General features: G+C 38.3%; 1 protein-coding gene across 8 annotated transcripts in view; it reads right to left on the minus strand.

The window, feature by feature from the left end:
- The window catches only part of FOXP1 (forkhead box P1), a 528,438-nt gene that overhangs the window by 170,353 nt on the left and 336,592 nt on the right, over positions 1 to 21,493 (minus strand). The gene's annotated exons all lie outside the window — the stretch shown is intronic.

Here is a 21,493-nt window from a genome sequence, read left to right on the forward strand (position 1 = left end):
CCTTCCTAGATTCTAGGACTGTTTTTTTAAGCCATTTTTTGTCTTTCCTAAGCAGCTATCTGATGTACTAAAGCAGATTCTATCTTTAAACCTTACCAGCTAGTTTAAACCGTTAAAGCCACCACTATTATTCTCTAGCTTAAAAAGGCTAAAAACAAAAGCAGCAGTTTTTAAGACTAACCCCCAAAATCTCCCACTAAATATCCCATGTTGTTGTAATGATTACATTTGTCTAAAACAGGGAAGTTTACCACGTAAAAGGGAAATGCAAAATTCCCTTACACATTATAAAACATATTCTTCCTCCAGAAAGAATGCTGTCCCTACCCCTTTGAGGCAGGAAGCAGCAACACTCCATTTCTCATGGCCACGAAAAGTCTTTTTTTAATCTGCCATGTATAAAGACCTTCATTAGTATAATTAAATGACTGTTGGGTTTTTTTGTGTGTATGTGATATAAACAACTTTTGATATGTCATTTAAAAAACCTCATAATAACATCATTAAAGAGCTACTATTTTTAAAAAAGAAATTGTCTGCTCATGGCCATGGCATAGTAGCCAAGCTCTAGGCTTCTTCCTCCCTCTCCTTTTCAGACTTCTCTTGGACTTGAATGTCACCATAGACCTTGAATCCTTGAATGTGAAATGGCTTCACGCTAATTGCTCTAATTGCTTGAAGATGTGCAGGCAGGTGAAACCTGATCTCCATGGCCATTGTAGACCAAGAACAACACTGGAATGTTTACACAGTGGTTTGATTTTAATAGACAGAAGGGCTGAGTTTAAGACAGCAAAAACACAGCTAATAGGTGACCTCTTAATGTAGTCCTCCTTAAAAAAAAAAAAAAAAAAAAGACACACACAACATAATACAATTTCATGTTCTTGAAGGCAGTGTCCTAAATGCCAAGGTTATTTGCTTGACACTTGGAGCAAGTGCGCGGTGCGATTGCACCTGACATTTACACCCAAAACTCTACCCCAAATACACTTTTTTAAAAAAAAACAACCTTAAAACAAAAAAGCACTTTATCTGTCACTCACCTTACAGATTTTGACTGTATGGTATTTCCTAGTAAGTGCACTCATGTAAATTATAAATAGACTATTTCTCACTACTGCAATACTCCCGTCCCTCCCTTCAAAGGGAAGCTTTGTATCTCTTTATTTACTCCTGTGGTTCTCCTGCCCAGCACCCCCATTTATGGAATTCCTGACCCTTGTACATTCCTGACTGCACCTAAAGGTGAGCCTGAATCCTCTTATGTTAGTCCTTTAGACAAAGGTGCCTTCTTTCAACGCCTTTCTTCTTTTGGTTTGATGGGACTGTGGTGTGCTTATCATCCAGGGAGGATGAGGTGGCCACAGCAGTGGCCGAAATAGTGATTCCGTGACAGCCGCCATTCTCCCTGTATTTGTTAACAACTTGGGATGAGCACCGAAGGCTCCCTAGAGCCTTCTCTTAGCCAGGCACAAATGTAACCAATGCTGGAAAGGAACTACAACCCAGCAAGGCCAGGCTAACACTACAGCAGCACCTAGAAGGTGTCATTAACAACAGGGAGCCCCATGAAAGTCAGGGGTAGAGTTAGAGCAAGGATCTGAATGTATAGGGATATTTCACACACAGCTAAGGAACCACTGCTAAACAGGAAATAAGAATTAAACATTTAGCAGAGAAGGAAAAATACCACAAAACAAGGAAATTGTTTTGAGGTTAAGCTGGGCAACATAAAGCAATCCACATACTCGGTAAATAGGAACAGGGAAGGCGGTAATAAGACCCCCACTAGAGCAGGGGCACTGTCAAACTGCTCCTGCTGCTGCCCTGCTTCTGCTGTAGATTAACTTCTGATGAGGAAATGCAAAACGCAGAACAAAAGAAAAAAAAAAACTTTTTAAAGCTATGACACGTTTTTAGTTACGTAAACTAAGTTAAACATAGGCGTCCCCATTGCCTGGACTGTGTGTCCCTAAACACCAAAAGACAAAATAACGAGACAAAAAATAACTGCAGAGCGCACCCTTTGTAATCACAACCACCTCACATACATTTATAGACCAACATCGTATCTTGTTCTAAAAGTTACAATCCCCTATTAAGAACAAATCCCTGCCCCTCCAAAGGAGTGGGGGGGGGGCTCACAAGTATCCATTTATCCATATCGAGATTAAGTGTAAACTAGTCCAAGCCAGTGAGAGGAACACTGAGTGGAAAAAGTAAACAGGCTCCCGCCCCCTCCCCCCAAAACAGCTCCCCTCTGAAAGCACTATGCAGGGAGCGCCTGGTACCAAGGGCTGCCCCTTGCATTGGAGGGGTCAGCGAAGCTATGCTAAACTGACAGGTTCAGTTTACAGCAGGCCAGAACTTTGTTTGGATATACTGGCCTTGCTTACCGCCAGCTTAACAACAGATGGCTAGAAAACTTTCATTATGTTGCACAGGGCTGAACTGCAAACAATCCAGAAAACTGTGAAAAGTTTTAACTCCCTCTAAACCAATGTGCCAAACCAGGGCCTGGCCAGGAGTGGCTGAACCTTCCAAATGTATGACTGTTAAAAAGGAAAAGGCATTCGCTGACTGCCCCGGTCAAGTTAAGGCACCAATCCAGAAGCAAAGCACCAGCAACAATCAAAGCCTAGACCTTATAAGGAGTTGTATCAACTGTGCCTTCTTCATTTTATTTTCCCAAATTGTGCTGTCAGACTTTCCCTTCCTATGGAGAAAGAAAATCTTCCTGCAGCAATTTCCAAGCTCCCTTCTTGCCTTCTCTCCCTCTGGAAGTTTGGAGGACACAACCGAATGATCTCAGCCTAACAACTAGATTTAAATATGATTTATCCAAACCTGTATATAATTTAAATATTCATTAATTCGATTCAATCACACAGACCCTAATATCTCCTAATGCTCTGAGACAGGTTATAAATGCACCTTCAAAGGTTTAATTCAATTGGCAATCTGAGAGGTCTTATCACTGGAAATGTGTTATTTTCATATTATTCAAGAAATGAACAAATGTGTTTTCCACAAATGTATTTTAGAAGCTACCCTTTCCTGTTATTGAAAGAAAATTGTGTTTATTACTCCTTTAGCATAGTGTAAACTCATAAACGTCAACGGAGAGTACAAGGAAAACTGTCAACTAAATATTGTTTCCTTCATGAGCTGTTCTTCCAAGTCAATTACGCCTTTCAACTTCTGGGGCATTGTATGATAAACTGGCAGTAAAAATCATTCACATTAATATACCATGGTGCCTTGCCTGCAAAAGGTAATTAAAGAAGTAAATGACTCATAAGAATAGACATATTAGCTGCAAAATGAAAGGCAACTGAGCTGCCACATAAAAATATGTACCATTAAGATACTGCATTTTCATATTCCTGTAATCAGCTTCAGTAGACTAATGCTTATTTAATCCAGTTCTGTGCTAAGTCCATCAACAACTGTTTTTTGCTGTTTTCTCCTTGACTGAACATTATGAGAGCAGGTTTGGAATAAATACTGCAATGAGATTTTTGCATACTCAATTGAAGAACAGGTTTTTACATTTTAAAATCTATTTTTCTTTCTTCAAGAAATACAACATAAAAAAAGATTACTGGTGGAAAAATATATATACATGTCTACTGCTAGCTAGATATGTCTCTTTAAATAGCAGCACATTTCAGGGAAATAATATTTGTTTCCATATTCACGGTTTCTGACCCATACCACAATCAGCACAGGGAAAAAGGGCGTCCTGCCGCCTTGTGCCAAAGCGCCTCTTCTTCTTTATGAAGCACTCCCTTTTGTTAATAATGTCTTCCATTAGCATTAACAGGGTGAGGGCAATTTATCCTTTGGCAGGGATGGAAAGAGGCAAGAAATGAGGTAGTTGGCAGGTAGGGTGGCAGGAGAGGATCTCAGACGTGCCTTGTGGCCCCAGAGTCATTTTTCTTTCAGAGGGTTAGCAACCTGATTGGATAGAAGCTTCTCCAAGAGAATTGAACTGACCCTGCTCTACTTTCAAATCTCTGGATTTCAAATTGACACTGTGCTCTCCTCTTCATATCCCTTTATTTCAGCTGTCCCCTGCCAGTCCGGCCCAGCTGCAGGAAAACATCACCCAAGCATGCTGAGATTTTTCACCCAAGTTGCCCACTTATTTCTCTGTGTCTACAATCTCCACCTTGACCAGTGAGAGAGGCTCTTCTTTCTCACCATAAATATTTCTGGGAACATTAGATGCATGTAGTTTCCTGGAAGCTGGAGAAATGCCTGTTCTTCACATGAAAATGAGGGCTTTTGCTGATAACCGATGTGGGTCTAAGACTTTGCCAATTTAATTTGGGAGTTTTATTATAGCTTTCAAAACTCCTGTAATTCCTCCAATGCCCAGTGCCAAAGCACTGTTCGCCCTTTTGTCTTCCTAAGTGAAAGTCAGCCTATGAAACACTCGGGCACCTTTTATCTTGTCTGTCAACAATTTGCCCACTTGTATCAAGGTAAGTGCACCTGGATGGGTTCACTAATTCATCCAAAGATCTGAAAGAGATTTCTGCCCTGCTTTTGGGAAGATCATAGCAGAGTTCTAGATTTCTGTTTATTCTGTGCCTTCTTCTTCCCTTCCCTCCTCCTGTGAGCACAGACATTCTTTTGGCCTTAAAACTGACTAGCAGCCAGCCAGGCCCTTGAGGACAGGACAGGATGCAAGAACTGCCCGGCAAGGACCCTCCGCTGTTCATCTTTGAATGGTTCTCGGGACTGTGGAGAGGCTCCCAGATTGAGGCTCCATCTTTCTTCATAACGTACTATTGCCGCAACATTCAAGCACACACCACTTGGAACCACAATTGATGAGCTCCAGTCCATTCTAATTAAGGAACAAAGGTTCCTGTGTGCACAGAATGGTGACGCTGCCTAGAGAACACACGTGGAAAGAGAAGCAAATGCTTCCAATTGCCTCAAAATGGGATTTTTAATATTTAGGAACATAATAGGATCGGGAAACAGCATTTCCAACATCCTTTACAAATAAGCCTTTGCAAAATACTGTTAGCTGTTAATAATACATTATTATAAAAAATGGAAAGTTATGAATACGATGCATGTAACCTTTGTATTCACGTGAATTAACCTATATGTGTGAATACAGTGATACATGAATTTGTTTTTTAAAATACATTTTTTTTTAAAAAAGGCTCTCCTCTGAAAAAGAAAGGTGAGAAGGCAGCTCCTCTGCGCCTGATATTCCTCAGACCTTAGCAGATTAGGATTCAAACATGTAATTAAGAAAGATAACCCAAGTTTTTACAGTAATTAGAGGCTGTGGGAAACAGGATACTATCTCTCAAAGGTGTTGCAAATATACCACACTTCTAAATAACCTGCAATGCTTGGAAAGTATACTCACTACCAAGGGCAAAGCTGCTACGCAGTGAGGGAACAGTAAATGACAGACTGGCGTTCAAGTCCATTAGCTGCTATGTGATAGGAGCACATTCACTAGCACGCGACCTGTGAAAAATCTTAGATCTCTTTAAATCTTTGAATTGGATTACTGCATTAATTCTTAAGAACTGCAATCCTTCAACCAAGTCAAATTACCCTCATTAACAGTGGAAAAACTGCCTCTGCAATAAGTTTGAAAAAAAAGATATTTATTACCTATAATCACTTTCACATTCTTCACCTAGAAATATGATGAACTGATGTCAACAACTTTGGAAACAGCATCCTGCTTTGGCATATTAATTTGGGCTAAAAATAATTAAAATGAATTTGGTTAAAAATGAAAGCATGTGCATGGTGCTTTAATTTTCTTTTCCACTTCTATAGGAAATTTCCCTTCATTATCACAACTCCCCAGAAGAAAATAGCCCCATTTTACAGGAGAGGAAATTGGAGCACACATATAAAGAGACTGAGCAAATTGTCCAAGCTCTCCCAGTTCATTCATTACAGGCAAAGCAAAGAGTCTCCTGGCCCTCCATTCTGGGCTCATGCTGCTGAGATTCAACCAGAAAGAAAACTCCCAATACCACTGTAATACAGTGCACTGGCTTCTCTAAATCACAGGCAGTGAATTAAAAGACAGGTGAAATAAATGAAAAGATAGGGATGCAGCTTCATTGGTGGAAATGATACCCATAATAAATACAACAGGAGTTGCCTCATTTCTACCCCCACCACATTTGCTTCTGTGTTTAACCTGCCTTGGGAATTCATCTAATATATCCTTCTACAGTGATTTTTTTAAAAATAAGGAAATGTAAACTGATTTAGTCTGCCCTTGTTACTCTTTAAAATGGTCTCATCTGAAAGGTGCTAACAGCTTGACCGGTTTTGAACAATTTTTAGTACTTTATCAGAGAGGAGCTGTTAAAAGCACCTCCTTGGAGGCTGGGCTCTGGGCTCTCTTACTTCCTAGCACAACCCGGGGTGGGGGGGCACCTGGCACAAGGGGAGGGGCAGGCGGAGGGAGCCGACTGGCGTTTACGGAAACTTCTTATTTTTACATGTAAACTGTAAGTTCTGCTTTTCAGAACTCAATATTAACCAATACTACTTCTAAACAGCAATAACGAAATGCTAACGGGAGTTCATAATAAAAACTCAGAGGCACCACAAGCCTTTAAAGTGCCTGCATAATCATAAATAAACAAACTGCTCAGTATAGTTGTGCATGTATTTATTTCACTGATTTGAAAATTGGTGTTCTTTGTTTAATATATGGTGATAAAAATCAGTTAAGCAGAGTATTATGTCCAATGATCCTAAAATTTACTGTAACTTTTTAAAAATAACATTCTAAAAACCATTTCTTGCTAAGATGAGCAATTCCACCCCAGATTAACAAAGTCAAGGCTAAAATGATAGACTGTAATAATAAAAATAGCATGTATCAATACATGTGAGATGTATTTGCATCCACTTCCCATCTTTCCAATGACCTTTTAAGGTGGGAATTATCACACCCATTTTACAGAGGGCGAAAGGGAGGCTTAGGCAGGCTGACTAACTTAACCAACCAAGGTAAAACAGCTGTTAAGTGGGTCTTCAGTTACTAAGGCTGAAGGAGGTGAGAGCAAGGCTTAGAAGAAATCAGAGACAGGAGGCTCAAAAGAGGGCTATGGGCAAAGAGAGATCCCTCTTGGGGTTTTAAAAACTTACCAGGAAACCAGGGTCTAAACATGAGGCAGTCCATCACCTGGAGGCTGGGCATCCGGTCTCCTATCACTGACACTGCATGTTCGGAAGGTCAGTGGGGACACTGTTCCTTTTTGGCTCGACCATTTGTAAGATCCCCCCTCTCTCTTTTAAGAACATTATGATTCTTTTCAAACAATAAATGGTCTAGCAGTAACCTCCTGACTAACTTGGTTTCATTATTCTAGCAACCTTTCAATCAAATACTGAAGTTGACCATTCTACACACACCAGAAGCCACCTTCTATATACCTGTCAGTTACGCAAAGAACGTTGGGGTACCTACTCTGTACAAAGTGCGGTCCAGGCACTTGCCAATGATGGTGAACAGGACAGACCCGGCTCCTCCCTTCCTGACACTTACAGTCTAGTGAGAGGCTGAGATAAGGTAGAGGCAATCAAATCCCAAAGAATTATAGAGCCACTACACAGGAAGTGTCAGAGGGCCTCAAGGAAAGAACAACTTCACTTACTTTGTTTTTAACCTACATTAGGTGAGGCCATCAAGGACTCCAACTGCGAGGAGGTGATATTTCAGATGAGACCTGAAAATGGAGACGGCTCAAACAGCCAAAGAACAGGGAGAGAAGCTACAGGGTGGTGGAGCATGGAGGCTGAAAAGAAACTGCAGGGTGAAACAATGCTAAGGAAATGATGAATTTACTAGAAGTGATAAGCAATTGTGCTGTTCAACTAATTCTGTCTGCTACATTATTTTCAAGCCTCTTAAAGCAAACAAATGTACACAGATTACAAATACGCTTTTAACCAATGAGCTAATGAAAGTAAAATCTGTCACGTGGTGAGAAAAACTCTAAAAACATAAAAGAATGTAAGTAATTATCCTGAAAAACAAATACCTCAGAATTGGCTTCAGTTTTTACCTTCACCTTGTTTAATGCTGTAATGTACTGTAGAAGGCAGAATTCCAAGACTGCCCCCAAATGCCTGGCTCCTGGCGTACATACATTTTTCTAGATTTTTAACCAAACACAAATCTAGATGTTGATGTGAAAGGATTTTTGCAGAGGTAACAAAGGTCCCAAATCATCTGACCTTAAGATAGAAAGATTATCTAGGCTGGACTCGGAAATACACAAGCCCTTTATATTGGGGTTTAGACATCAAGAAGGGAGGAAACCAGAGAAAGGTTTGCTAAGGTGGAGGACACCACGTGACAAGAAAGGCAGGAAGCCTCTAGAAGTTGTGAGCAGCCCCTGGCTGACAGACAAGAAGGAAACAGGACCTCAGTCCTACAACCACAAGGAACTGAATTCCGCCACCATCTGAACAAGCTTAAAGCAGATACTTCCCCAGAGCCTCAGGATGAGAACTCAGTCCAGCTAAACTTTGATTTCAGCCTTGTGGTACCCTGAACAGAGAACCAAATCACACCATACCCAGACTTCTTACCTATGGAACTCTGAGCTAATCAATGGGTGATGTTTTAAATTGCTAGGTTTGTGGTAATTTGTTATGCGGCAATAGAGGTAGAAAGAGATGAAATCACATTGCTTGTGTCTAAATTTTATTTAACAGTTTCTCTTTTTCCCATGTAAGAGAACTTGAAAGCAAGGCAGAAGGGAGGAACAAAGACAGGAGGAGGAAAAACAATGAGGGAAAGGGGGTATTTGCTTAGGTTCAAATCCCAGTTCCACTGCTGACTAGTATGACCCTCAGTAAACTATCTAACCACTTTGTACTGCAATCTTGTCAGGTTTAAATGGAAATAGCTGTTGTGCCTGTTAGGTTGTGGTGAAGAATAAGTAAATTAAAACACATAAAAAACAGTGTATGACTAATTGTTGGTTGCTTGTTTCTTTAAAAAAATATTTTTATTAGTGCTTATTCCAGAAGAGGAGCTGGTTTTTTTCTTTTAGGTACTGGGGGCCAGGGATTGAACTTGGGACCTTGTATTTGGGAAGCCTGCGCACAACTGCTGAGCCACAGCGGCTTCCCTGAGTTGGTTTTCTCGTTTGTTTTGCTTGCTATTTTTTTGTTTTCTTTTTCAGAAGACACCAGGAACCAAACCCGGGACCTTCCGTGTGGGAGGCAGGGAGCTCAACTGCTTGAGCCACATCTGCTCCCCTGAATATTTTTGGAGAAAGTCTATTCTCTCCCCAAGGGAATTTGTAAGATGGGGCTTAGTAAATACATAAAAATATTTTATAATAATAATGATTTTACCACTAATTTCTTTTCATGGTATACTATAAAACCCATGTAATCTCTGATAAATGCACAAGAAAACCCCTCCACATTCTTCTCCTGCAACATAATTTTACTTTGACTGAAAGGGGGGGAGGGAGAGCACAAAAGTCTTAAAACCTTAATTTATTCTTTAATTCCCATTTAACAAGTTGTTTGTATAATATTTGAAAAAAAAAAAAGATTCCCTTACTGAAAGAGCAAGGAAATGGAAGGAAATTTCTGCAAGAGAGTAAGAGACACTAGCATCCAGAAAAAGGCAAAGATTTCTTACCCTCACTCTATTCAGTGAACTGTTTTATGGCCTTCCTAACCAGGGCTGAAGAATGAGCAGTGAAGTCAGCTCTCTTAGAACTTACAACTTGGCATGCAAGACAGACAAGTAGGCAGGCAATCAAGGCAGGGCACTAAGTCTGTGACAGGGACGTGAAAACATCCTGGGTTGGATGTTCAGAGGCAGTTTTCCTAGAAGGATTGACAGTGCCTCAATGCCTGAACCATGAGGGATACAAAGCAGGAAGTGGACAGGGGAGATTCTGAGCAGAGGGACCAGAATGGCAAGAAAGAGTGAAATGTATCATGAGAGGTCAGATGCGCTTTGTAGATCTTATGCAAAAGTAAGGATTTATGTTTTTTGTTTTTTAAAAAGATGTACCATATAGTAAAATTCACTTTCTGGGTTAGGTGATGGGGAATGGGTACATAGTTCTGACTTTTAACCCATGTGTAGATTCATATAACCACCACATTCAGGGTACAAACTTGTTCAATCATCACAAAAACACCCACGTGCTATCCCTTCATCGTCAAACCTGCTCTTCATCCCTGACCCCTGACAACCACTAATCTGATCCCATCACTATGTTTTGTCTTTCCAAGAATGTCATTATAATTGAATTAAAGAGTATATAACCCTCTTAGACTGTCTTCGTTTTCTCAGTATAATGTCTCTGAAATGGTTTTAAGTTGTTGGGTTTATTAATAGTTTGTCCATATTATTGCTGAACAGTATTCCATTATATGGAATGTATATTATATGGATTACCAACATTATGTTTATCCATTCAGCCGTGAAGGACATCTAGATTGTTTCCAGTTTGGGGGTACAATAAATAAAGCTCCTCCTATGAACATTTGTGCATAGATTTTTGGGAGAAGGTATGTCTTTCTAGGATAACTATCTGAGAGAGGGATTGCTGAATCTTGTGGTAAGTATATGTTTAATTTTTTAATACACTAACTACTGTTTTCCAGAGTAACCACACCATTTTGCATTCCCACAAGAAATGCATGGAAGTCATTTGGTACTGTCAGTATTTTTACTTCAACCATTTTAATAGAGTATCTCATTGTAGGTATGTTTGTTTGTTTTTGCCTTTCTGTCATGTTTTTAATTTACATTTCACTAAGGCTTAATGATTTTGAAAAACTTTTCATGTGTTTATTTGCCTTCCATGTATTCTTGGTGAAATGTCTGTTCAAGTCTTTTGTTGTTTAAATTGTTTAATAGTTTTTTTTTCCCCCCTTACTAAAGAGTTTTGAGGACTCTTATTCTGGATAGAAGTCCTTTGTTGGATGTGTGATTTTAAAATATTACCTCCCAAATTGCAGACTGTCTTATACAGAGGGTTTTAATTGGGGATTATATTTGCATTTTAGAAAGTTCCTTCTAATCAAGTTAAGAGAGGAGAAACAAAGAATTTTTGGATGGGGACAACCAACTAAGAAATGAAAAATGTGGCCCAGAGCCATGGACCTAGCATCACCAGCACACGGGAAGAGAAAAGGAGATCGTGTGGCATGGCAGGGCTTGTGCAAAGCAGCCTATTCAGGATCATGCTTTTAATGCTGTGACTAATGATGCCACATAAAGGTGATGTCTTCCCGTCCTCTGTTTTTAGTGTTGCTGAACCATCCAAGGTAATAAATCAAAGAAGCTAGGGTGGCTATTTGTATGGCAAGATAAGGGAAATTAATTTCAATACCCAAACATGTACCTCCTTATATGAAAAAATGACTTAGCAATACTAGTCCTTTTCATGAAAATGTCTTGAAAAGCAATACTTGGAAAACACACACAGGGGACCAATTCACTCTCTGTATTTTCAAGGGAAATACTGTTGTCTCCCCAGATTGGGAAGTCAAGAGGAAGAATCATTTATAAAATAAAGAACAAAACATAAAACGCTGATTAAGCAAACAAATGGGCATGGGCCTTCAAGAAAGGGAGGATTCTAATAATGAAGTGAATACAGTCACATTCTTTCTATTCTTAAAAATAAAAATCTTCACTATGCTTTACAAATGGCCCTGTCTCATTTTCACTGAAATTCAGACACTTAGTTTAAAATGTGGTTAAAATTATTAATACAAAAATTGAACAAAAGCCTAAGTAACAGTAGTGAGATTTTTAGGTGCAAGTGTGGCTAAAACACAGTTATTACCTTGGCTGGATACCACGGGCAAGACAAAGTGCAAGAAAAGCCCAAGGACTTCCCATGTGGTCCCTGGGGACTGTCCCACCCTCCTGCCACCGAAGCACAGTGCACAGAACAATGTAAAGCCATCCATCACCAGCAAGCACACGCTACTTGCTGGCACCAAGCGAGCAGCAAAGCAACCTGTCCAGCTTTCCTTTGAATGGTTCCACACACAGGTCCTCCCAGTACCAGGTTCAAGCTAGTATCTCATCTGCACACCTGATGCCCAGCATTTCAACAGCAGCCACTGTGCCCTCCCTCGAACTCTGAGAAGTCTTACTTTAACTTTGGATTCACTGATGGCATTCTGGGTATATTCTAGGTGGACATACTTTTCCTACCCACCTGTCCCTTTAGTTTTCCTACCCACCTGTCCCTTTACTCTCCTTCTTGCCCCTAAAACCTCTTCTTTGCCTAGCAGCCACAGGGCTCTTTTGCCACTCCAGCCATATTCATAAACCCTTCCTCAGGTCTGTCTGCTGAAGTGCCCTGGAGGTGTCAGTGGAAATCTTCCCACCTCGGAGACAACACCCTGTCAGCCAGTAAGATCTGCCTCCGTATCCCCCCCATGCCGTTTCACTGTCCTTCTCTGCAGTTTCACTGAAATTACCAAGCTTACTGACTTATTTACTGATTGATATTTATGTCTAACAGATTACAACTTCCCTAAAACCAGGAACATTTCCTGTCTCACTCAGCTCTGCATACTCTTATATGTGCCTGTTGGCAAGGGGGGGTTAATTAAATGTGTGGGCTAAACAGAGCACACGTAGGAAGAGCGCAACAAGAAAGGGAATTTTTACTAAGATCCTAGCTACTTTTGAACTTATGTTTTAAATATCTTAAAGGAATAAATGTAAATATTCTTGTCATATTGGAAATGGGAATGCATTTCTGAAAATAACAAAAATCTCAGAAAAATATAAAAAGAAATGATTGATACATATAAAATTATCTTAATATAAAAACTGGCTAAAATAGCATAGCAAAGTCAAAAGATTGCTGAAAAAGGGGAAAATATTTGCATAGTATAACTTAAAGAAAAGTCTCATTTTGTGGTATATAAAAATTTACTATAAATAACAATAACTAAAATATAATAGAAACACAGATGAACAATGTAACAGAAAATACATTCTCTCACACTTCAAAAAAAAAGTTGCTAAACCTCACTCTTTAAAGTTTGCATTTATTTTATGTTTTTATTTTTATTGTTTCACATTTACTTTGATCCAAGGGAAAGCATAAGGACGTGAATTCCCAAGAAAAACTGAAATAAGCTCAGACAAAATAATTTAGATCAGGGGTTTTTAACCAGGTACCCATGGAGCCTGCAAGGGGTCTGTGGAAAGATTTCAGGGAGCCCATAAGCTTGAATTAAAAATTTTAAAAAATACGATCCTTGTGGGGACGTGTTGGTTTGGTTGTGATATATTTATTAAGTAATATACAGTATAGCATGGCCTTAGTATGATTTTTATTTTGATGTAGTGTGTTCTGAGTGCAGTGGATAACCATCTACAAAATGTTGGTAAGGATGGTGGAGATGGTTTTATGATGCTGTGCGAAAACTCTAATTTCTAAATGTTTGCTGAAAATACTAGTTGAACAATGTTGAACCATGTTAGGTTATCAGATATTGAAATTACGGAAAAGTTGTAAAACGTGATTTTGAATAATCCTCAAATTTAATGTGAAGACATGTTGATGTTGAGTGTCATAAAACTATCTGCTGCTACATTCTGAGAAGGGGTCTGTGGTTTTCACCTGATTGGCAAAGGGGTCCACGAAACAAAAAAGGTTAAGAACACTGATTTAGATGAAATACTGTCTTAATTTATTCTACTTACACTTATTGCTTTAGTGATTATGAGCACAAGTCTCAGTTTTCTTCTCTAAGTGAAAAAATAGCCATAGTACTGGCCTCAATTTAAGCAGGTTTAGAGAGAATCCTAACTTATTATGCCACTACCTTTAGAAAAAATATATATACATATATACATATACATACATATAATTACAGAAGTTGTGAATTCAGAAAACCATGCATAATGTACACCCCCTCCCACCGCCAACACATTACATTGTTGTGGAATATTTTTTCCAGATTATGAGAGAACATCAGACTATTATCACTAACAGTGGTCCATAGTGTACATTTGGAATATAACTTACCTTTTATTATAAAGTCAGGCATTGGGAGGGTCACCAGGCTAGAGCGAATGGGAATCTTTCTATTGCCAATCTAACAAGAAGGGGAACATGGGTAAAGAGCCATGACTGAAAAGTGAAGGTAGTGTGTTTGTGTGTCGAGAATGAGGACTAAAGAGAAATTGCTATGAGCGTTCAAAAAGGAGGTAAGTTCATTTCCAGTTCAGATGGTCAGAGAAGATTTTCTAGAAGGACTAGTTTTTTCTCTCCTTTGTTCTTTCTTGTCTTCTTTCTCTTTTATTTATTTTAAGGAAATGGTTTTTGAACCAGACTTTAAAGAATAGAGACAATCTGGAAATCTGGACATGCTCTGGGCAATTTGCTTATGCGGTTAGTTATCAATAGTTATCCATTGTTTATTGAGCCAGTTCCTATGTCAGGCACTGACGATACAGTGGTGAAGAGAACAGAGGTGGTCTCTGCTCTTGGGGAGTTCATAGATTAATAGGAAAGAAAATGAAGATATATTTAAAAAGCAAAGCAGTGGGCCCACCCCACACAAGAAGGTAGAGTGAGAAGCTTCAGAGCTCTAGCCCCGAAGAAGCTCGGAATAACCAGCCCAAAATGGCAGAAATATCTTTCCCAAAGCTTTAGAAAACAGTTAAAGGCTTGCAGAAACATGGCCAATGCTGAGCCAAGAAAAAGACTATTTAGAAGAGTAGGATCTCTTGGAGTCATGGCTTGGCCCATTCCATCCCCTCAGGACTCAGCAGAGAGCTAGCCCAGACTCCCAGCGCAGATACTTGTTCCTGGTTCTAGATGGAGCAGAGCAACCCTCAGGCATGCACAGGGAGTATGTGTATCTGGCACAATCTGGTGGGAGCTTGAAGGATTAAGCCAGGGTATTTATCACAGGCCTGAGGACTTGCCCCATGTGTAGAAGAACCCTGTGCAAAAGCAGTCAAATTGTGGCTTGGGGGGGGGGGGGGAAGGGCAGGGATTAATAGCTTTAGGGCATATAGTGCAGTGCCTGGGACCATTAGGAAGTTGTTTTATAGAGAAGAGGGGACATTCCTACTGGAGTAAACTGGGAAATACTTAGGGGCAAAGGTGCATGCCTAAGACAAGATGAATGCACAGAAAAGATCCAGAGCCCTCTGTGCCTGAGCCTGGAGTTCTTCTTTAAACTCGATGAATGGAGCAATACTACAGGTAAATCTGCAATGACTGGGAAGGGTATTTTCTTCTCCCTCCTCCCTCCTTTTTTCTGTTTTGTTAGTTCCTGGCATTCAAAGAAAACTCTGTCATAACACTAATTGGAAAAAAGCTTAAGGAACAAACACTTTAGAGCTTAAATTTCAGCAATAGCATGTTAAAATATGAAAATGTCCAGGTCTCAACAAAAGGTTAAAGAATATACAAAGAAATGGGACACAAAAGGCAAGGCAGAGGAGAAGATTAAAGCATTAGGAACCATTGATGAATAGGGCCAGACCAGGAACAAGCAGGAAAACAATTCCTAAATATGCTCAAAGGGGTAAAGGGAAACATGGGCAAAGAACTAAAGGAAATTAGGAAATGAGAGATGAACACAAAGAGCATATCTCATTAGAGAAATGGAAATCATGAAAAGGAACCAAACAGAGCTGAAGACCACAGTAACAAAAATGAGAAATTCCCTAGAGGGATTCAACAGCAACTTGGATTGACAGAAGAAAGAATCAGTGAACTGAAAGATAAGAAAAGTGAAACAATCCAGTACGAGGACCAGAAAGAAGAGAGAATGAAGAAAAGTTAACAGAATCAAGGGAACTGGGAGGCAACATCAAGCATATCAATATTTGCATAATGGGAGTTCCAGAAGGAGAAGAAAGAGAGTAAGGGTAGAAAGAATATGCAAAGAAATAATGGCTGCAAATTTCCTAAATTTAACAAAAGACATGAATATGCATTCACAAGATGCTAAATAAACACCCAACAGTATAAACACAGAGAGACCTGCACTGAGTATATTATGATGAAAATGTCAAATGCTGGGAAGCGGCTGTGGCTCAGTCAATTGGGCTCCCATCTACCATATGGGAGGCCTGGGTTTGCGTCCCAGGGCCTCCTTGTGAATGCAAGCTGGCCTGAGCCTGCGGAGAGCTGGTGGCCCACACCTGCAGAGAGCTGGCACAGCAAGATGACACAACGAAGGGAGACAAGAAGACAAGCATAAGAATTCACAGCGAATGGACAGAGAGCAGACAGCAAGCAAGCCGCAAGGGGGGGGTGTGGATAAATAAAAGTAAAAATATATAAACTCCATATTTTTAATGTTTATGTTTTAATATTATATAAAGAAATCTATGGAAATATATAAGAATCAAGTCTGTAATGTTATCCAGAGAAAGAAATAACCTATTTTATTAACATTAAGTGTTCTTTTGATTTTATAATATTTATTAATATTCTAGTTAGGTTGCTTAATAAATGTGAATTATTTGTTCTTTAAACCTGTAATGGAATGTGAAACACTTAAAAATGACATGGTTTATTACTTGTCATGACTCCACAGAATCTGGTTTCAAAATGAATTATGAGTATATAAATATAATAAAGCTTTAATAAAAACTAAAAAAAATAAAATAAAATAAAAGTAAAAATAAATCCTTTTTTTTTTTAAAAAAGTCAAATGCTAACGATAAAGAGAAAATTCTGAAATCCCTGAGAGGCAGTGTGTGATATACAAGGGGACCTCAGTAACAATAAGTGCCATTTTCTCATCAGAAACCATGGAATCAAGAAGGCAGTGAGATGACATATTTAAAGTGCCGAAAACAAAAAACTGCCAACCAAGAATCCTATATCCACTAAAACTGTCTTTCAAAAATGAGGAAGAAGACTCTGGGAGACCAAGAAAATGATGTAAGGCAATCCAGGTGGCCATTCTCTCATAGAATCTTCCAACAAATAGCAAAAACTGGCAGAGCTATCTTCATCAAAACTGGAAAAACAGTCAAAGGGTGGCAGTAACTGGCTGCGGGCTGAATGGAAAAAATGAAGCTTTAAAAATGGTAGGAAGAGCTTGTAATGTCTTTGTGCTGGCTGCTACCTTAACCCTTCCTTGTTGCAGAGTGGAGCTGGCCTGCGCTCCCATTATGGGTCCTTGGTTCTGATTCAGAGGAAAGAGAGTAACCCTTATGAGCATACTGGGGTGCCTGTATGTTGGTGCTGGTGCCGATTTATGAGGAAGCAGCATGAAAAAATGAACCAGGATATTTGTCTCTGTTCTGGTTCACCCTCCCAGAACTTGCTCTGTAGGCAGGAGCAGCTTGCAACAGCTACAACAGTATAGGACACAACTAAGATGAAGTGGCCTGGGAAAATGGATTACTACCTTTGAGACATATAATAAGTACCTAGAGGAGGGAGGTGATTGTTGATTTCATAGGGAATAGTGAGAACATTCAGATTCCTGTGAACTGGGGAATTCCTAAAGCCATGAAGTCCAGGACAAGATGCAGGAATGTAAAATATGGAGAGGACTCACCATGTCACATTCACCTCAGACTGATTTTCTTGACAGGAGGGCTCAACTACAAAGGAGAACACCAACCAATGCAGAGCCAATTGGCAAAGACTGTGAAAGGATGTTTTTTGCTTTGGTTTGTTTTTGTTAGCTCCCAGCACTCAATAAACTCTGTCATAATACCAGCTAGATATAAACTTAAGGAAAATTCAACTCAGGAACTAAATCCTACATTTAATACTTTAAATATATAGAAATTTTAAATAGGAACTAAACAGAAATATCAGACATGAAGACCACAAAAACTGAAACGATAAAGTCTCTATAGAATTTCAAAAGCAGACTGAAGCTGACAGAAGAAAGAAGCAATGGACTCAAAGATTGAAATGATCCAGACTGAGGAACTGAAAGAAAAAGAATGGAAAAAAGTGAATAGAGCAGGAGCCTAAGGTACCTGTGTGATACCATCAAGCATACCAATATAAGTATTAAGAGTATCTCAGAAGGAGAAGAAAGGGGTAGAAGGAATATTCAAAGAAATAATATAAAAAACTTCATAAACTTAATGAAAGAAATAAACATACACATAAAAGAACCCCAAAGAAACATAAACAAAATTTTAAAAAATTGTCATCTGCCAAGAACTAGGAGAGAGTACTGAAAGCTGCAAGAGAAAGGTGTTCCAGACAACAGAGGCCCAATAAGATCAAAAAGGAAACAGAAACTGTGAATGACACTATAACCAACTAGACATAGATATATACACAGAACATTTCACCCAACACCAGCATATATATTCTTCTCTAGTGCTACAGGAGATATCACATTACGTCACAAAACAAGTATCAATAAATTTAAAAATATTTAAAATATAGACATTGATTGTCTCTGAACACAATGGAACGAAACTAGAAGTCAATAACAGGAAGAAATGGAAAACTCTCAAGTATGTGGAAATGAAATAACACATTCTTAAATAACCAATGGGTCCAAAAAGAAATCACAAAGGAAATTAGGAAGTATCTTGGGGTGAAAGAAAATAAAAACACAACATACCAAAATTTATGGAATGCAGTAAAGGCAGTGCTGAGAGGGAAATTTATAGCTCTAAATGCTTACATTTTAAAATAAAAAAATCTCTCAAATCAGAGACATTAGCTCACAACTGCAAGACCTATAAAAAGAAGAGCAAACTGAACCCAAAGCTAAGAGAAAGATGGAAATAAAGATTAGAGATAAAAGAAATAGAGAATAATAATGATAATGCAATAGAGAGAGGCAATGAAACCAGATGGATAACACTGACAAACAAATGATCCCACAGAAACAAAATGGTTATAGGAAGATATGATAAATAACCATAAGCCAAGAAATTAGATCACCTAGATGAAATGGACAAATTCCAATAAATACAAACTACATACATTGACTCAAAAAGAAACAAAAGATCTCAAAAGATCAACAAGTAAAGAGGACGAATAGATAACCAAAAACCTCCCAACAAAGAAAAGCCCAGAACCAGATGGCTTTACTGGCACATTTTACCGAACTTTATAAGAATTCATACCAATCCTGTTCAAATGCTTACCAAAAAAATTGAAAATGAGGGAATACTCCCTAAACTCATTCTATGGGGCCAACCTCACCCTGATACCAAACCAAAGATACCACAAGAAAAGAACATTATAGACCTTTATCTGTGATGAATATAGAAGCAAAAACACTGAACAAAATACTAGCAAACCGAATCCAGCAGCACATTAACAGAATTATACACTGTAACCAAGTAGGAGATATCTCAGGAAGGAAAGTATGGAATGATGTAAAAAAAAAAAAAAAATCCAAATAATGCAATATATTACATTAATAGAACAAAGGAGAAAAAAACAAAACAAAATACATGATCATTTCGCCAATGCAGAAAAGGCATATGACAAAATCCAGCAACCCATCTTGATAAAAAAACACTTAGAATAGAAGGAAACTTCCTCACCATGATAAAGGGCATATATGAAAAACCCATAGGTAACGTCATACTCAATGGTGAAAAACTAAACACCTTCCCTTTAAGATCTGGAACAAGAAGAAGATACCCACTGTCTTCACTGTTCTTGTTCTGTTCTGTTACAATATTGTACCAGAAGTTCTAGCCAAAGCAATCAGGCAAGAAAAAGAAATGAAAGTCATCCAAATCAGAAAGTAAGAAGTAAAACCTTCTCAATTTGCAGATGACATGACCCTATAAAGAGAAAATCCTGAACAATCCACACAAAAAACTACTAGAGCTAATAAACTCAGCAAAGTGGTGGGGTACATTATCAACAGCCCCAAATCAGTAATATTCCTACACAATAGTTATGAACAATCTAAAGAGGAAATTTTTTTTTTTTAAATTTCATTTACAAGAGCAACTAAAATAATCAAACATTCAGGAATAAATTTCCCCAAGGATGTGAAGTATATGGAAAACTATACAACACTGCTAAAAGAGATAAAAGAAAACCCAAATAAATGAAATAGCATTCAGTGGTTTGGAAGACTAAATATTGTTAATGTCAATTCTATTAAAAGCAAATTACAGATTCAATACTATCCCCATCATAATTACAGTAACCTTCTTTTGCTGAAATAAAAAAGCCTATCATCAAATTTATATGGAAGGGGAAGGAGCCTTTAATAACCAAAACCTTGTGAACAATGAAGCAAGTTGGAGAACTCACATTTCCTGATTTTAAAACTTACTACAAAGCTACAGTAATAAAAAGCAGCATGGTACTGGCCCCAAAAGAGACATATAGACTAAGGGAATCAAATTGAGAATTTAAAAGTAAACTCTCACATGTATGGTCAATTCATTTTTTAACAAGAGTGTTAATTCCCCTCAGTGGAAAAGAATAGTCTAACAAATGGTACTCAGGAAACTGGATATTCATATACATATGAAGGTGGACCCTACTTCACACTGTATGCAAAAATTAATTCCAAGTGGATTAAAAAAACTAAATATAAGAGCCCTAGCAATCAAACTCCCAGAAGAAAACATATGGAAGCATCTTCCAAACCTTGTGTTAGGAAAACGTTTCTTAGATTTTATACCAAAACCACAAAAAAGAAAAAATTGATAAATGTGACTTCATCAAAAATTAGAAGCATTTATGCATCAAAGGATTTCACTGTGAAAGTTGAAAGAAATCTACAATAAAAGAGAAAATATTTGGAAACCACATATCCAATAAGGGTTTAATATCCAGAATATATACAGAAATCCTACAACTGAACAACAAAATGACAAATAACCCAATGTAAAAAAAGTGGGCAAAAGACTTGAATAAAAATTTCCCCAAAGAGAGATGCAAATAGCCAGTAAGCACATGTAAAGGTGATCAACATTATTAACCATTAGGGAAATGCAAACCAAAAGCACAATGAGATACAATTTCATACCAACTAGAATGTATGCTATTAGAGAAAAAAAAAACAACCAGAAAACAAGTGTTGGGAAACAGGAACACTTGTTAATTGTTGGTGGGAATGTAATACGGTACAGTTGTTAAGGAAGACAGTTTGGCAATTCCTCAAAAAGTTAAGTATAAAATTACCATATGACTTGACAATCCTACTTCTAGGTATATACCAGAAAGAACTGATAGCAGGGACTCAAACAGATATTTGCACACTGATGTCCGGAGTGTTATTATTCACAATTGCCAATTTTTCAACAGATAAAAGGATAAACAAAATGGTGGATGAACATACAATGGAATATTATTTAGCTATAAGAAATAATGAAATTCTGATACATGTGATAACACAGATGAAACCTGAGGGAATCGTGTTGAGTGAAATAAACCAGAAAGAAAAGGACAAATGCTGGATGATTTCACTGATATGAAATAATTAGAATGTGTAAAATCATTGAGTCAGAAACTAGAATACAGGTAACCAG

This window comes from Dasypus novemcinctus, chromosome 26 (genome assembly GCF_030445035.2).
Source record: "Dasypus novemcinctus isolate mDasNov1 chromosome 26, mDasNov1.1.hap2, whole genome shotgun sequence".
NCBI lineage: Eukaryota > Metazoa > Chordata > Mammalia > Cingulata > Dasypodidae > Dasypus > Dasypus novemcinctus.